We start from the raw sequence: 16,966 nt of genomic DNA on the forward strand, positions 1-16,966 counted from the left end.
GAGGGTAGGGAAGGTGGTTTGGGGATTTCATAGGGATGAACCAAGAGGTTACGAAGGTTAGGTGGACAGCGGAAAGACACCCTTGGTGGAGTGGGAAGGATTTCATGAAGGATGGATCTCATTTCAGGGCAGGATTTGAGGAAGTCGTATCCCTGCTGGAGAGCCACATTCAAAGTCTGATCCAGTCTGGGAAAGTATCCTGTCACAAGTGGGGCACTTTTGTGGTTCTTCTGTGGGAGGTTCTGGGTTTGAGGGGATGAGGAAGTGGCTCTGGTAATTTGCTTCTGAACCAGGTCAGGAGGGTAGTTGCAGGATGCGAAAGCTGTTTTCAGGTTGTTGGTGTAATCGTTCAGGGATTCCTGAGTGGAGCAGATTCGTTTACCACGAAGACCTAGGCTGTAGGGAAGGGACCGTTTGATGTGGAATGGGTGGCAGCTGTCATAATGGAGGTACTGTAGCTTGTTGGTGGGTTTGACGTGGATGGATGTGTGAAGCTGGCCAATGCACAGATGTAGGTCAACATAAAGGAAAGTGGTGTGGGATTTGGAGTAGGACCAGGTGAATCTGATGGAACCAAAGGAGTTGAGGTTGGAGAGGAAATTCTGGAGTTCTTCTTCACTGTGAGTCCAGATCATGAAGATGTCATCAATAAATCTGTACCAAACTTTGGGTTGGCAGGCCTGGGTAACTAAGGCGGCTTCCTCTAAGCAACCCATAAATAGGTTGGCATTTGAGGGGGGGGGGGATCCTGGTACCCATGGCTGTACCCTTTAATTGTTGGTATGTCTGGCCTTCGAAAGTGAAGAAGTTGTGAGTCAGGATGAAGCTGGCTAAGGTAATGAGGAAAGAGGTTGTAGGTAGGGTGGCAGGTGATCGGCGTAAAAGGAAGTGCTGCACCGCAGCGAGGCCCTGGATGTACGGAATATTTGTGTATAAGGAAGTGGCATCAATGGTTACAAGGATGGTTTCCGGGGGTAACAGATTGGGTAAGGATTCCAGGCATTCGAGAAAGTGGTTGGTGTCCTTGATGAAGGATGGGAGACTGCATGTAATGGGTTGAAGGTGTTGATTTACATAGGCAGAGATACGTTCTGTGGGGACTTGGTGACCAGCTACAATGGGGCAGCCGGGATGATTGGGTTTGTGAATTTTAGGAAGTAGGTAGAAGGTAGGGGTGCTGGGTGTCGGTGGGGTCAGGAGGTTGATTAAGTCAGGTGAAAGGTTTTGTAAGGGGCCTAAGGTTCTGAGGATTCCTTGAAGCTCCACCTGGCCATCAGGAATGGGATTACCTTGGCAAACTTTGTATGTAGAGTTGTCTGAAAGCTTAATCCAAATAAATACAGATTCATTTACAGACACTTTCCTCTTATTACGACTATACAACACAAGTGCAGAGGGCGACATATATGCGGATTTACCAAAATCTTTATTAGCAAGTTCAGCAATATGATAAGTACGATAGGCAATTATATCTCTGTCCACAAAACTTTCTAGTCCTGGTACAGATGGAGTACCAGACCCACCTCGTACAATAGCTACTGTAAGCCAACCATTACCATGACTGAAAGTGTCGTTAATATCAACGCTAAAATTAACTCTACATCCAACAAATACACAAAGTCCATCCACAAGAGCAGTAGCGGCAACAGATTTAATTGGTATACGGTTCTTCTTATCACCAGATGTTGTAGCGAACTCGATGTTCTCGATCGTTTTATACACTGTAGACCGCTTACATGTTACACTTCTATAAGTTTCTCAGTAATCTTTAATGTAACTGACTCGAACAGTGAGTTAGAGTTATCACAACTGTTCAGAATCAATCTGTACTTGCTACCTGCACAGCTGGTGGCACTGCAAGCCACAAGTGGCCACCATAAGACAACTGCCAGAAAGAAGCCACACTCTCAAGCCAATCAGTGTCATCTGTTGGTATCATGTGGTCGACCTGCCTGATGTAAGGAGCCACTCTGCTAGGAACAGCAGTTCTTGTTGTGCTCCATATGATCCGCATATTATATCAGCCACTAAGTGATGGCAACTACTGCTTTGGACTGGATTTCTTTTGGACAGTGAGATGAAGTACCTCTTCTTCACTATTCGTCTACCCATGGAATGTGAAATAATGAGTGTTAGTATGACCCTCAACAGTGGTAATTAATATTTTTGGACCTGCTGTGCTTAGATCACTAGGAAATCGTGGACCCAGAATTGCTGCAGCAGTGGCAGATACAGCAATAGGAACAGCATCAGTTGGATAGGCAGCTAGTGGGGCAACACATTCAATGCATGGTTCTACAGTAAATACCCATACATTGTCGGTTCCATTTCCTGATATTTGCACTTAGTTGTCAGAGCACTGCATAGCCAGTCTCGGGTGGCATGTGGTAGGGTGGTATTCTATTGTTGGTGGAAGTTGTAGTCAGAATCGTATCAGGATTAGATTGTATGTGTAGTCTCTGATTAAAAGTTCTCTTCATCATTTGCAGGGGTTAGCAAAATGTGTGCACTAGCTATATGCCATGCAGATCCTTCCCTGGTGAAAATTCTTAAAATCGGTATGGCTTTTGAACTTGCAAAGGACATGGATTGAAGAGAGGATTCCTGTTTACCACTTTGGTTGTGACCACCAGGCCGGCAGTACACACACAGTGAGCACACACTAGGAAACCTGGGGCACAGCCTGTCATTCTGATTAAACAAATTGTTCGCTGCAGACTGTGTCCAAGAACAGAGTTTGGCCAGTCAGTGGCAGAACCTGTTGCTCAGCAAAACCTGCTAGAGTTCAGTGAGTGGTTCACAACTCATGCTATTTGTCCATTCTCCCCCTTTCCCCCACGAACACCCCCACCACAAACACCCCTGCCGGTACGACCCCGACCCAGCCCCTCTGGCACAACCCCGCTCCCAGCTTTAGGAGTTTCAATTTTCTTTCCACAGAAAGAAAGAAATGATTGGTTGGGGAAAGTCAGGAAGGAAGGGAAGGTCATCCAGACCCTAGGTTATGAGGACAAGAGGTGATTCCTATGCTTAGAAGTCTATTAATGATGCAGTAAGATGTTCAGCACCATACCCACTGAGCTCTAAGGTTTGGGAATTTATTCCACTTTATGTGTATATATCCTCTCCTCTTTTTTCCTTATATTGTGTTCAGAGTTATGTGACACTAACTTGTATGCCTCTAGGTGATATCTTCTCAATTTCTGTGACTTACTGTCGATGTTTTGTTATGTGTAACACATGCATACATGCATATAAATCCATCTTTTATTGTTTTACAAGCTTCTAATGTTTTGATGAAACTGTCTTAACACATTTTGATTGATACCATCTGTATTTTCCAAGCTGTCATTTTATATTTCTCTGCTAGTATTTGCAACTATGCCTTAATCTGTCTTTGGTAGAAAATTATCTTTTAAGAAGGTGAAGTGAATATTATGAAATTTTTTTATCCACATTTTTTTCAGAGAACTGAGATCTAGGAAGTACAGCGATGTAATACACATGAAATTTTGAAAGCTATTACAAATTACGAAAATGACAGTTGAAGCTTGTGTTTACAGTATGACTTTTACAAATTACGATAATGACACATGAACTGTTGGAGGAAAGAAAAGGAATCTGCTCACAGAGCTAGAAATTTACATCCACAGCTCTAACTCGCCACACCTTATTCTCAACAAACAAGTGGCACTTGCAAACAAATCTTACCACCACATATTTCATGAAGTATTCAAAAACAAAAACTCATTATCCTCGAATATAATAACAAAGTAATATGCTATGGAAATCCGATGTAGCAGTCATATAACAGTTAAAGTGTCATTATCGTAATTGTAAAAGTCATATTGTAAACACAAGCTTTAACACTTACCGTGCAGCTGCCATAATATTACGTCGCGGGCGGAAACGAAGAAAATGCGGCCGCCGTAATATTACGTCCCGCCGCATTCCATATTGTTTTAGTGTCTCAAACGCATTGTTAGGGTTCCCGCTACAACCTGTACATCCTGTAATGCTTGTAATTCATCATATTAGCGCTAGATCGCAGCACCTAGTGAGGTAATGCGATATATCCGTATATATTTCTGAACTATTTCACGTGTGTTTCTCACGCGTATGCTACGTGTTCTGTGGTGTCCTGTCATTTGTTTACCGTTAATTTTGGTGCTAGTATTTTGGTTTTAGCGTGTTTATCTTCTTTTTACTCACAATGGCGAGTGATGAGGATGCAAAACTTCGAAAAATGATTGAAGAATTACTTGCTGAACCTACTGATGATGATTTTTTGGATTTCGATAGTGACAGTGATTACGAAGTGCCGGAAAATAACGGTAGTCTAGGTAAGTCTAACATCTTACTAAATTGATGCAGAACATGACAGTTCATGTTGCGATTTGTTCTGTTACGTTCTGTATTATTTCAGACACAGATTTGTCGTCAGATGAAGGTGAGCCACCGCCTGTGTTCCCTCCCCACTCATCATCGAAAGAGGCAAAGATTGAGTAACATTTCACAGGATGACTGGACTATAGTGGATCAAACACCAAAGATTTTGTTATTTACAGGGTCTCATGGTGTGCGAAATAATGTAGGACCCGATCAGTCTAGTGAATATTTAGATTTTTTCCTCATCTTATAAATGACAGGGTTATTTCAATTATGAAGGTAAAAACAAACCTATATGCTAGACAGAAGCTGGCCACACTGAGAGCACAAAACAAATTAGGGACCAATTCTAGATTCAAGCAGTGGAGGAGGCTAACAATTGCTGAAGCAAAGACGTTTCTGGCTATTATCCTCCACATGTCAATCAGTGAAAGGCCAAGTATGGCCAGTCACTGGTGTAGTGATCCAGTGGTTAGCTGCAATTTTTGCCCCAATATTATGCCAAGGGACAGATTTCTGAATATTTTGTCTATGTTCTACATAAATCACAATTCAAAGCAAAAAAAGAAAGGTGAAGTAGATTTTGATGCCCTTCATAAGGTCAGGCCTCTTCTGGATGATTTGGTAAGGAATTTCAAAGAGTTATCAGCCAGGTGAAGCACTAACCATTGATGAAGGTGTGTGTCGTTTCAGAGGGTGTGTAGGTTTCAACGTTTATATGGCTAATAAGCCGAACAAATATGGCATGAAGCTATGCATTCTTGCAGAATCCAAAACTGGGTACATATACAACTTTGAAGTTTACCACAGAAGGGACGATAAACTGGACAACAGTGCTTCTGCAGTGGTAAAGCGATTGCTCGGCTCACTCCAAGGTAAGGGCCACACTGTATATGTTGACAGATTTTACACCAGTGTTCAGCTAGCCGAAGAACTGGCTACAGCCAACGCTGTTATTGTAGGGCCTGTGATGCCAAAAAAAAAAAATGTTCACATGGCTCTGAGCACTATGGGATTTAACATCTTAGGTCATCAGTCCCTTTAGAACTTAGAACTACTTAAACCTAACTAACCTAAGGACAACACACACATCCATGCCCGAGGCAGGATTCGAACCTGCTACCCAAGCAGTCGTGCGGTTCCGGACTGCAGCGCCTAGAACCGCACGGCCAGAACGGCCGGCCACTGTAAACAGGAAAGAATTGCCCAAGGCTGTCAAAGAGGGTAAACTGAAAAAGGGTGAATAAATATTTCGCCGCAAGAATGATGTGCTAGCATTGCAATGGAAAGACAAGAGGGATGTGTGGATGATAAGTACCAGGCACACATCCTCAATGTTGCCTGTTGCTACAAGAGAAGGCAATGAGAAGTTGAAACCAGTGGCAGTGCTGGATTACAACAAACATAAAGCGGGTGTAGACCTTTTTGATCAGCATCTTTCATATGGAGCACTTGATCACAAAACAGTGAAGTGGTGGAAAAAGCTTGCCTTCCACTGTATAATTATGGCTGTTTCCAATGGTTTTATTTTTCACAGTTGCATCAATGAGAAAAAACTGAGCACTCCTAAGTTTATACAGGAGGTCTGCACTGTGTTAGTGTTACAGAGAGGAGAGAGAATTGAGGATTCTCATGGATCTGCAATGATTACTCGATTGTAGCAGAAACATTTTCCGAACCGTGTGGAAATGGCAGAAGGAAGAACAAAGCACAAAGATGTTGTGTAGTGTGTAGTCGAAAACAAAAAAACATTACTGGGAAAACTGGGAGGAAAGATACTTCTTATGAGTGCAGTGAGTGTAATGTACATTTGTGTGTCACCCCGTACTTCAAGCTTTATCACACTGTGGTTCACTATGCAAAATAGCTTATGTGTATGCAGCTATGCTTTATGTGCAAATGGTATAACAAATGTCTTTTCAGTGTCAAATGATCACTTTCCAAAATTGAATAAAGTAGTAAAATTGAATAAAGTAGTAAAAATAAATTTTTGACAAAAATTTATTTTCGCAAAATCGAGGAGAAATCTGCATGACTTCTTGGAAACAGTATATGTCCCATACACATGACTGTTAACCCATGTAAAGTTGAAACCTTAAAGTTTTAAACCATACCTGTAGTTTTTATGTATCTCTAACTAAACGTCCTTTATATATTAAAAATAAAGATTCCAAGACTTACCAAGCGGGAAAGCGCCGGCAGACAGGCACATGAACAAAACACACAAACACACACACAGAATTACAAGCTTTCGCAACTGGCAGTTGCTTCGTCAGGAAGGAAGGAAGGAGAGGGAAAAATGAAAGGGTGTGGGTTTTAAGGGAGAGGGTAAGGAGTCATTCCAATCCCGGGAGCGGAAAGACTTCCCTTAGGGGAAAAAAAAAGGACAGGTGTACACTCGCACACACACACACACATATCCATCCGCACATACACAGACACAAGCAGACATATTTAAAGGCAAAGACGCCTTTGCCTTTAAATATGTCTGCTTGTGTCTGTGTATGTACGGATGGATATGTGTGTGTGTGTGTGTGTGCGAGTGTACACCTGTCCTTTTTTTTTCCCCTAAGGGAAGTCTTTCCGCTCCCGGGATTGGAATGACTCCTTACCCTCTCCATTAAAACCCACACCCTTTCATTTTTCCCTCTCCTTCCTTCCTTCCTGACGAAGCAACTGCCAGTTGCGAAAGCTTGTAATTCTGTGTGTGTGTTTGTGTGTTTTGTTCATGTGCCTGTCTGCCGGCGCTTTCCCGCTTGGTAAGTCTTGGAATCTTTATTTTTAATATATTTTTCCCACGTGGAAGTTTGTTTCTGTTTTATTTATAAACGTCCTTTATAGCTATTTAATGTCTGTTGAAAATAGAAAAAATCAGCCAGCACACAGGGAGTGGCATGCAGTTAAGGGCTTAGCATGGTAAGTGTTAACTATCATTTTCGTAATTTGTAATAGCTTTCAAAATTTCATGTTTATAACATCATTGTACTTCATAGATCTAAGTTCTCCAACAAAAATGTGGACCAAAAAATTTCATAATGTGGATCAAAAACATTTTGCAGTTTATAATAGCTTTTTAAGTTTCTATATATGGAACAGCCTTGCACTTCCTATGGCGAAGTTCTTTGGCCATAACCTACATGTTTCTGTATGAGCAACATCTTTACACCCCCTACATCTAAGTCCTTTAGCCATAGCCTATGTGTTTGTATGTAAACACAGTGTATTTCACGAGTGCATGTCGTAATTGTGAAATATGCAGCTAAACTTTATAAAAGTGAAATATGGATGTGAAAATAACAAGTGTTCAACTAAGTAGAAAAACTGTCACCACCACAGCATAATTGTAATAACAGGGTGTATACGAACCGGGAAATCCGGGAAAAACCCAGGAATTTTTTCATCTGGGAGAAAACCGGGAAAACCCAAGAACTTTTCATTGCTTTAGCTTTCAGTTAAATTTTTGTAATTTTGACTGGTATGAATCGATTCTCTGGCGAAGAATATTACTGTCTCCTTTTACTGGAGAATGATACTGCAGAATAAAATTCAAACAAGAGGGAAAAAAATAAAACTTTAGTGGCAAAGGAAACCCGCAGTTTACGACAACAAAACACCTAGCACACACAAGTGTCTGCAAATAAAATATGTCAAAGGCCGTAGAGAGAAGACTGTGTAATTCTTCATAACAATAAACTGCTTGCTATGAGCATTACGTCACAACTGTTCACTTTAGGTTCGTTTGACCACTTGCCACCGGGCTGATGCTCATGCGCAGTTGACTCGCATATGAGCAGTGCCTACTCCTGCTTTCTGCTACATGAAGTGTGGCTGTTAGCTGTATCGGCAATAGCAGCAAGCAGCCAGATGCAAACGGGAAAACCTTTTCTCACTTGCGCCCTAGCTGCCAAATTCGCGCATGCGCAGAGTTGTAGTGGGAGCTGCATTAGTCTCCACATGACCCGTGTTTGCGTGAAGTGATTTTGTTGCTCCTCTTCGTTTCCAGCTCCAATGCCAAATGAAAACAAAACAGATTTCTGTTTCCGGGAGCTATCAAGTGAATCAAAATACATTTACATAATTACGTAGGGCATAAATATTTTATTAGTTTCAGTTTACTGATTTTATTTTATTTCCAAGTTATTAGCAGGCAAGCATTAATCGTCTTGCAGAACAATGAAGTTATTTTTGCAAGTTTGCTAAAGAAATTTGGTTTTATTAATCTTTCTGCTGAGGCAGTCATTTTATTTGAAACGAAGTGTTTCATTCCACAGTATTGGCTAGTTCCAACTGTTTGCTGAATTTCAAGTGCACGTTATCATCTTCTGCCATGTATGGCATTATGTTCTAATAAAGAACCAAAAATTAGATCATAGAGTACCGGTACTCCAAGAAAATTTACATCCCAAAAACCACACTGAAAAGCTTAATATCAGATGGGACCTATTTAATTGTGAATCTGGAAAAAAACAATGTGCACTTCAAGGCGAATTATACATTTTAGTATGGTTTACGAAATTCTGATGCTTTTGGGAGTATCCTCTGATGAACTGTTTCTTTTATGGTGCAATGTAAGCTCTCTTAGTGCTTCATACACGCGAACATGCTGGCTTCCTACACCAGTGCAGCTACGTATGCACAATAATGCCTCTTTTTCTGGCACTGTCTGGCAACTGGTAAATCGAACTTATTTCTAACAGTCTCCGAATGGTATTGTGAAAGGTGGTTCGAAAAGCATTACTTTGAAAGTAAATTTCTTTTTACACAAGATGAATTATGTTATGTGTGAGAAAGTGAGATGAATTTCTAAATCACAGAGTGTTTAAAGCTGAACACTTTGAGGACCATCCACTTACAAGAATTTTGTGCCCAGACATTTATGTCATAATTTTAAATTTACTGGCATATTTGTGTGATGTATGTTAAAGATCGATATTACATACGAAAGCTTAGCTTCTGTTGTAGCTTGTTAATCTTATAAACCATTATTATATGTGAAAGCTTAGCTTTTCTTGTAGCTGTACTGTGTGTATTAATGTAAACTGTTAACTTTTCCTCTTTGTGTGTTCGCGCTACGTAACCTATGATCTTGCTATTGACTGACAATAACATGTGTCCTATACTCTGAATATCTGCTGTCGTCAGCTGGCAAGATCACATGGCATGAGATATGATTGGCTTACAAAAGGACATTGTAAGCTCAGTTTCAACACTCTGGAAACTAACACGCTGTGTTTGGCACAATTCGAATTTCTACTTTTGTAATACGAAAGTGTGCAGCATATATGTTGTTGCAAATCAAAAGGTCTTTCCAAAACTTCTCTCCTTTTTTTTTTTCGTTAAAAGTCTTTCCAGAACTTCTCTCCCTATCCCCCATCTTTACCTTTTTTTCCAGGAAGATCTATGCGAGTGTATAAAACATTAACCATTCAAAGAATTGATAAGTTTTACAGTTCTGAGGGAAAATCTGTGGAAAACCTACTGTCACTTAATATGGAAAAAGTGTATTTTCGCCTGGGGAAATAGCATATTTTTTAAACTGGGTATCCGGGAATAATCCGGGAATTTTTTTTTTTTTTTTTTTTTTTTTTTTTTTTTTTTTTTTTTTCCCATATACACCCTGAATAATGATTCTTCACCTTCATGTAAATACGGATGTATTTTTGACAAATGCTGCCTTGCCACTTTCAATCGTTCCACTTACATCTGTTTAGTCACCAGCAAATATTTTTTTGTATTTATTCAGTGATATGCAGCAATATAAACATGTAGGTGAATGTATAAACACCTGACGATGGGCACAAGCCCGAAACCGGTCATGTGACAAATACTCTTTTATTGTGACTATGAGCAGAAATTTTTCTACACCTCAAAGTCTTGATTTCTTTTCCCTGAACATTAATTCCTACTTCAGATTTTTCTTTGTTTTCTTTCACTGCTTGCTCAATGTATAGATTGAATAACATTGGTGATAGGTTTCAACCCTATCTCACTCCCTTCTCAACCACTGCTTCCCTTTCATGCCCCTCAACTCCTTAACTGTCATCTGGTTTCTGCACAAGTTATAAAAAGCCCTTTGCTCTTTGTATTTTACACCTGCTATGTTCAGCATCTCAAAGACAGTATTCCAGTTGACATTGTCAAAAACTTTCTCAGAGTCTGCAGATGCTAAAAACGTTGGTTTGTCTCTCCTTAACCTCTCTTCTAAGGTAAATCTTAGGGACAGTATTGCCTCACATGTTCCTACATTTCTCCAGAATCCAAAGTGATCTTCCCCAACATCTCCTTTTACTAGTTCTTCCATTCTTCTGTTCAAAATAATATTTTGTAACCAAGACTTATTAAACTGATAGTCCAGTAATTTTCACACCTGTCAGCAATGGTTTCTTCATTTTATTTATTTATTGGAATTACTACATTCTTCTTGAAGTGTGAGGGTATTTAGCCTTTTAGCCTGTCTCGTACATCTTACACACCAGGTGGAAGAGTTTTGTCATGACTGGCTGTCCCAAGGCTATCCATAATTCTGATAGCATACTATTTACCACCCCCTGCGGGTTCGGGGGTTAGAATAGGCCTGCGGTATTCCTGCCTGTTGTAAGAGGTGACTAAAAGGAGTCTCAAACGTTTTGGCCTTATGTGATGGTCCCCTCTTGGGTTTGACCTCCAATTTTTCCAAATTTCTGTTGTTAGTGAATGCCATTTGGGGAAGGACGCCTTATGTGGTGTTTTTCTATTGGTCCATCGTGCACAACCATCTTGCATGCTACCTATTGTCGTGTGGCGGGATTTACACCCAACATCTTCTGGGTTGCCTCTTTCTCGTTTTGTGCGCAATCCCCTTCTTAGTGCCCACAACAACTGTGGACCCTTTCAACACCTAAAATCCAGCACGGTAGCCAGTCCGTTGTGGTGGGGTCGTCATGTACCCTCTTGGTGGTAGCCCCCTGACCACACAGGGATCGCACTACAGATGCCAGGGCTGTTTCCTCCCCATGCATGCCTAGGAGTATGTGCCCATCTTGTCTGGGGCACGGGGACTCTGGGCAGCGGGATATCGGCCAGGTACCCGTTGCTTTGGCTGGGTGGCGCCCTTGGGGAGATCCCTCGTTCGGAGTAGGTGGCGTCTGGGCGGATGTGGCGCAATGAAGCGCAATAAATCGCACCAAGCTTGTGGTCGCACGGCCACCAGCGTCTCTAAGCGGGGCAGAATTGAATTTGATGCTGCGCAATATGACCCTCAGTCGTTCCCCTCGTTGGATGCGCCGTGGGAGGGACGCGGATCTAGTGCCAAGCGGGAGCCTTACGTACCACAATACCTTGTCTGCAGCAGGACTGATGGTGACTCCTTTCTAACGACGAAGCCTCTGTTTTTTGTGGAACACCTGGAGGATAAGTTTGGGGAAGTGGCAGGGTTGTCTAAAATGAGGAACGGGTCCATCCTCCTCAAGGCGTCCTCCCCAGCCCAGTCACGGGTGTTGCTCGTGTGTGAGAAGCTGGGTGACGTCCCTGTTACCGTCACTCCCCACAGTAGCTTAAATATGGTCCAGGGGATTATTTACCATCGTGACCTATTGTTACAACTTGACGACGAGCTGATAGCCGACTTGGAACGCCGTGGTGTGCATTTTGTCCATTGTGTACATAGAAGACCCAAGACTAACAGGGTGGCCACCGGTGCCTTTATCTTGGCCTTCGAGGGTGCTGTATTGCCCGAGAAGGTCAAGGTAATGGTTTACCTTTATGACGTCAACCCATACGTCCCTACCCCGATGCGATGCTTTCAGTGCTGGAAGTTTGGGCATATGTCCTCCCGTTGCCCATCCACCGCCACATGTCGAGATTGCGGACGCCGCTCTCATGCTGGTTCTCCATAAGCGCCTCCGCCTGTATGTGTCAACTGTGGGGAGCACCACTCTCCATGCTCACCAGATTGCCCCGTTCTTCATAAGGAGCGAAAGATAATGGAATTTAAGACCCTGGACCTGCTTACTTATCAAGAGGCAAAACGGAAATTTGAAAGGTTGTATCAAGCTTCCCTTCGAACATCTTATGCTGCACCCACGTTATCGTCGCCCTCACGAGCGGCAGTTGTCGCCTCATCAGTGCCGTCTTCAGTGGGCCCTCGAGGCCGTTCGTCTCTGTCTGCCCCCCTAGTGTCTGAGGGCAAGCCTTCCTCTGTTGCCCCCTTAGCTGTTGGGGGCAAACCCTCTTCTGTCGCCCCCTTATCTGTTGGGGGCAAACCCTCATCTGTCGCTCCCCCGCTCCCCCCACGCTTACTTTGGGAGTGACATCTGCTCCAAAACCGGGGGGCTCGATCCCTCCCCCTCCTTCACCACCGGCGTTGCCTCTACCGGTTCCTCTCTCGCGGAAGGGGACCCTCGGGGCTCTACCTTCCTCAGTTTCTTCTCCTACCCAGCCGGATGTCAGCCAGTGGCTGAAGGTTTCGCCACTTGCTGGACGTAGGGCTTCTGCGTCATCGTCAGCCTCCGAAGTTCCTTCAGAGAAGCTCTCCCAGCCCTCTAACCCTAAGGACAGACGCGAGAAGAAGGAACGGAACGTGTCCAAGAAGGACATTCCGGCGGTTTCAGTACCACCTGCTGACAATAGTTCTGGCTCCGGGGATGAGGTGGAGATCCTCGCCTCTGTCGCGGATATCGCCCTCACGGAACCCTCAGGGGCCTTTCGTATGGACGCAGCTGACTCTCACCCAGTGGCGGCCGTTGGCTGTGAGGCGCCGTATGCCTCTTAGTCGCCTTCACGCCCTCCCAGTCCCTTCCTGCTTCTGTTCTCCAGTGGAATTGCGGTGGTTTTTTCCACCACCTGCCTGAGCTCCGGATGCTTCTGAGTGTTTACCCTGTTCTCTGCATTGCTCTTCAGGAAACTTTGTTTCCAGCAATGCGGACCCCGCCCTTCGCGTTTATCGGGGATACTATAAGAACCGCACTGCCTGTCAACGAGTGTCAGGTGGAGTTTGCCTCTTTGTTCACCACTCTGTAGCTCACCCGTACTCCTTCCGACACCTTTAGAGGCAGTCGCTGTCAGCATTGAGCTCTCGCCGGCTGTTACTGTTTGCTCTGTTTACGTTCATCCGGATGGGGAGCTCCCCCGACATGTCTTGGCTGTGCAGCTGGCTCAACTCCCGCCACCATTGCTGCTTCTGGGCGATTTCAATGCCCACAACCCTCTATGGGGTGGGACTCTCTCCGATGACCGCGGTCGTGCCGTGGAGCATGTGTTGGCTCAGCTCGACCTTAGCCTCTTGAACACCGGTGCTCCCACGCATTTCAGTGTGGCCCATGGCTCGTTCTCGGCCATCGATCTCTCTCTTTGCAGCCCCGGACTTGTCTCATCCCTCCACTGGAGAGTGCATCCTGACCTGTGTGGTAGTGACCATTTTCCCATCTATTTGTCACTGCTCCAGTGTCATTCTTCTGGGCGCCTGCCCCGCTGGTCTCTCAACAGGGCTGACTGGCCGGCTTTTACTTCTGCTGCCACCATTCTCTCTCCCCCACAGGGTGACATTGACGAGGTGGTTCGTGTCTTGACCATGTCAATCATTTCTGCAGCCGAGGCTGCCAACCCCCACTCTTCTGGACTCCCTCGGAGGAAGGCTGTCCCCTGGTGGTCGCCGGAGATTGCTGAGGCTATTCGCAACCGTAGGCGGGCTCTCCAGCGTCATAGGTGGCACCCGTCTCTGGAGATCCTCATCACCTTTAAGAGGCTCCAAGCCTTGACCTGTTGTCTTATTGCACGGCATAAGCAGGAGTGCTGGGAGAGGTATGTCTCATCCTTGGGCTTCCGTGTCTCCCCCTCGCTCGTGTGGTCCCGGATCCGGTGGATTTATGGATACCAGACCCCTATGGGTGTCCCTGGAATGCGCTGTCTGCATGGACGCTGCCGCCATTGCTGCCCACCTTGCTGCACTCTTTGCTACGAGTTCTGCGACTACAACTTACCCCCCTTTCGCTCTCTAAAGGAGCGCGCCGAGCGGACGCCGTTATCATTCCGCACGCGTCGTTCTGAAAAATACAATGCTCCTTTCATCGAGAGGGAATTCCTCGCTGCCCTCGCCGATTGCCTTGATACAGCACCAGGACCAGACTGCATCCATGCGCAGATGCTGAAGCATCTCTCCAGGGACTGCCAGAGACACATCCTCACCATCTTTAACCGCATTTGGAGTGAGGGTGTGTTCCCGACACAATGGCGAGAGGGTGTTATTGTCCCCATCTTGAAGCCCGGTGCGGACCCTCTGGCGGTGGACAGCTATCGTCCCATTACCCTCACCAACGTTTTGTGCAAATTGCTTGAACGTATGGTGGGGCGACGTTTGTGTTGGGTCCTTGAGTCGCGCGGTCTCCTCGCTCCATCCCAGGATGGCTATCGTCGGGGCCGGTCTGCTGCAGACAATTTGGTGCGGCTGGAATCTGCTATCCGTACGGCCTTTGCCCACCGTCAGCATCTTGTTGCTGTATTTTTTGATCTGCAGAAGGCATATGACACCACATGGAGGCATCACATCCTTGCTACGTTGCATAAGTGGAGTCTTCGTGGTCAGCTCCCAGCTTTTCTTCAAACCTTTTTATTGTGCTGCCGCCTCTAGTTCATCTTATATACAGGAAAATGGGATCCCGCAGGACTCGGTGTTGAGCGTCTACTTATTTCAAGTGGCCATTAATGGTCTGGCTGCAGCCGTGGGGTTGTCGGTGTCTCCTTCGTATGCCGACGACTTCTGCATCTCATTTAGCTCAACGACTACAGGAGTCGCCGAACGCAGGCTGCAAGTAGCCATTCGCAAGGCAGCATCATGGGCTCTGACTCATGGTTTTCAGTTCTCTGCAGCCAAGACTCGAGTTATGTACTTCTGCAGGCGTCGGTCGGTCCACCCTCATCCTGAACTTTACCTCGACGGCCACCTACTTGAAATGGTGGACACTAGCCGCTTCTTAGGACTCGTCTTTGATGCCCGGCTCACATAGGTTCCTCATATTACTCAGCTGAAGCAAAAGTGCTGGCGGCACCTCAACGTCCTCCGCTACCTGAGCCACGCGTCTTGGGGTGCAGATCGCTGCACGCTGTTGAGATTGTACAGACCTCTTGTGCGGTCCAGGCTTGATTATGGGAGCCTCATTGTTGACGTTGTTGGACCCCATACACCACTGTGGGGTTCGGCTTGCAACTGGCGCTTTCCGTACGAGCCCCGTGGATAGTCTACTGGTAGAGGCCGGGGTTCCCCCGCTGCGGATTCGCCGCCATCGACTGCTCGCCAACTATGCTGGCCACGTGCATGGCTCGCTGGGCCATCCCAATCGTCGCCTGCTTTTCCCTGACATGGTCCTCCCTCTGCCCGAACAGCGACCTAGGTCTGGGATTTCCATTGCTGTCCACGTCCAGTCCCTGCTGTCAGAACTGGGGTCATTCCCTCTTCTGCCTCCCTTCCGGGTCTGTGCACCCACGCCTCCCTGGTGTATGCCCCAGCCGTCCGTCCATCTGGAGTTGGCACGGGGACCCAAGGACTCGGTTCCACCTGTGGCCCTCCATCGCCGTTTTCTTGCACTCCTCTCCTCATTTTCAGGCTGAGAGACTGTCTACACTGATGGTTCCCTGGTTGATGGTCGTACTGCCTACGCTTTTGCTCACACTGCCCATGTTGAACAGCGCTCCTTGCCGGCTGGCTGCAGTATTTTTACTGCAGAGGTGGTGGCCACATTGCGCGCTCTTGAGCATATGCGTTCCTGCTCAGGTACGTCCATCGTCATCTGCAGTGACTCCCTGAGCAGCCTCCAGGCTATCGACCGTTGCTATACCTCTTCTCCTCTGGTATCCTTTATTCAGGAGTCTGTTTTTGCCATTACCCCCTCTGGTCGTTCGGTGTTCTTTGTTTGGACGCCAGGTCACGTTGGCATCCTGAGGAACGAACCTTTTGACAGGCTGGCCAAAGGGGCGATCGACGCCCCCGCTTTGGAGATCGGCCTCCCGGCTCGTGATCTGCAGCTGGTGTTGCGCCGTAAGGTGCTTGGGCTGTGGCATGGTGAGTGGCGTAGCCTGACATCGTCGAATAAACTGTGGGCTGTTAAGGAGACGACCGATGTGTGGCGGTCCTCTCTGCGGGCTTCTTGCAGGGACTCTGTAGTCCTGTGTCAGTTCCGCATCGGCCATACCTACCTGACGCACGGCTATCTTTTGCGTCAGGAGGATCCCCCCCCCCCCCCCCCTGTGTCGGTGTGGGTCCCGGCTGACGCTCGCCCACATTTTGTTGGAGTGTCCCCGACTGCATACCCTCCAGCAGTCTTTTAATCTCCCGGGCACTTTGCCTTTGGTTTTATGTGACAATGCCGCCATGGCTGACGATGTTTTAAATTTTATCCGTGGTAGTCCTTTTTATGGTTCCATTTAGGGAGGTCCTGCACCTTTCCCTTTCTGTGTCTCTTGTCCTCGAATCTCTCATCATTGGTTGCAGACTTTAGTGTGTAGTCGGATGGTTGACTCCCTTTTTTTTGTTCTCGTGGTCAGTCAACCAGTCTCCGGCCCTCTTCTTTTCTTCTGTTTCTTGCTGTCTGGTGTTCATCTGTACTCT

The 16,966-nt window shown here is 45.8% G+C and overlaps 1 protein-coding gene across 2 annotated transcripts in view; it reads left to right on the forward strand.

Moving 5' to 3' along the window:
- The window catches only part of LOC126272982 (snurportin-1-like), an 86,448-nt gene that overhangs the window by 40,052 nt on the left and 29,430 nt on the right, over nucleotides 1–16,966 (forward strand). The window lies entirely within an intron of this gene.

Source organism: Schistocerca gregaria, chromosome 5 (genome assembly GCF_023897955.1).
Source record: "Schistocerca gregaria isolate iqSchGreg1 chromosome 5, iqSchGreg1.2, whole genome shotgun sequence".
NCBI classification, from domain to species: domain Eukaryota; kingdom Metazoa; phylum Arthropoda; class Insecta; order Orthoptera; family Acrididae; genus Schistocerca; species Schistocerca gregaria.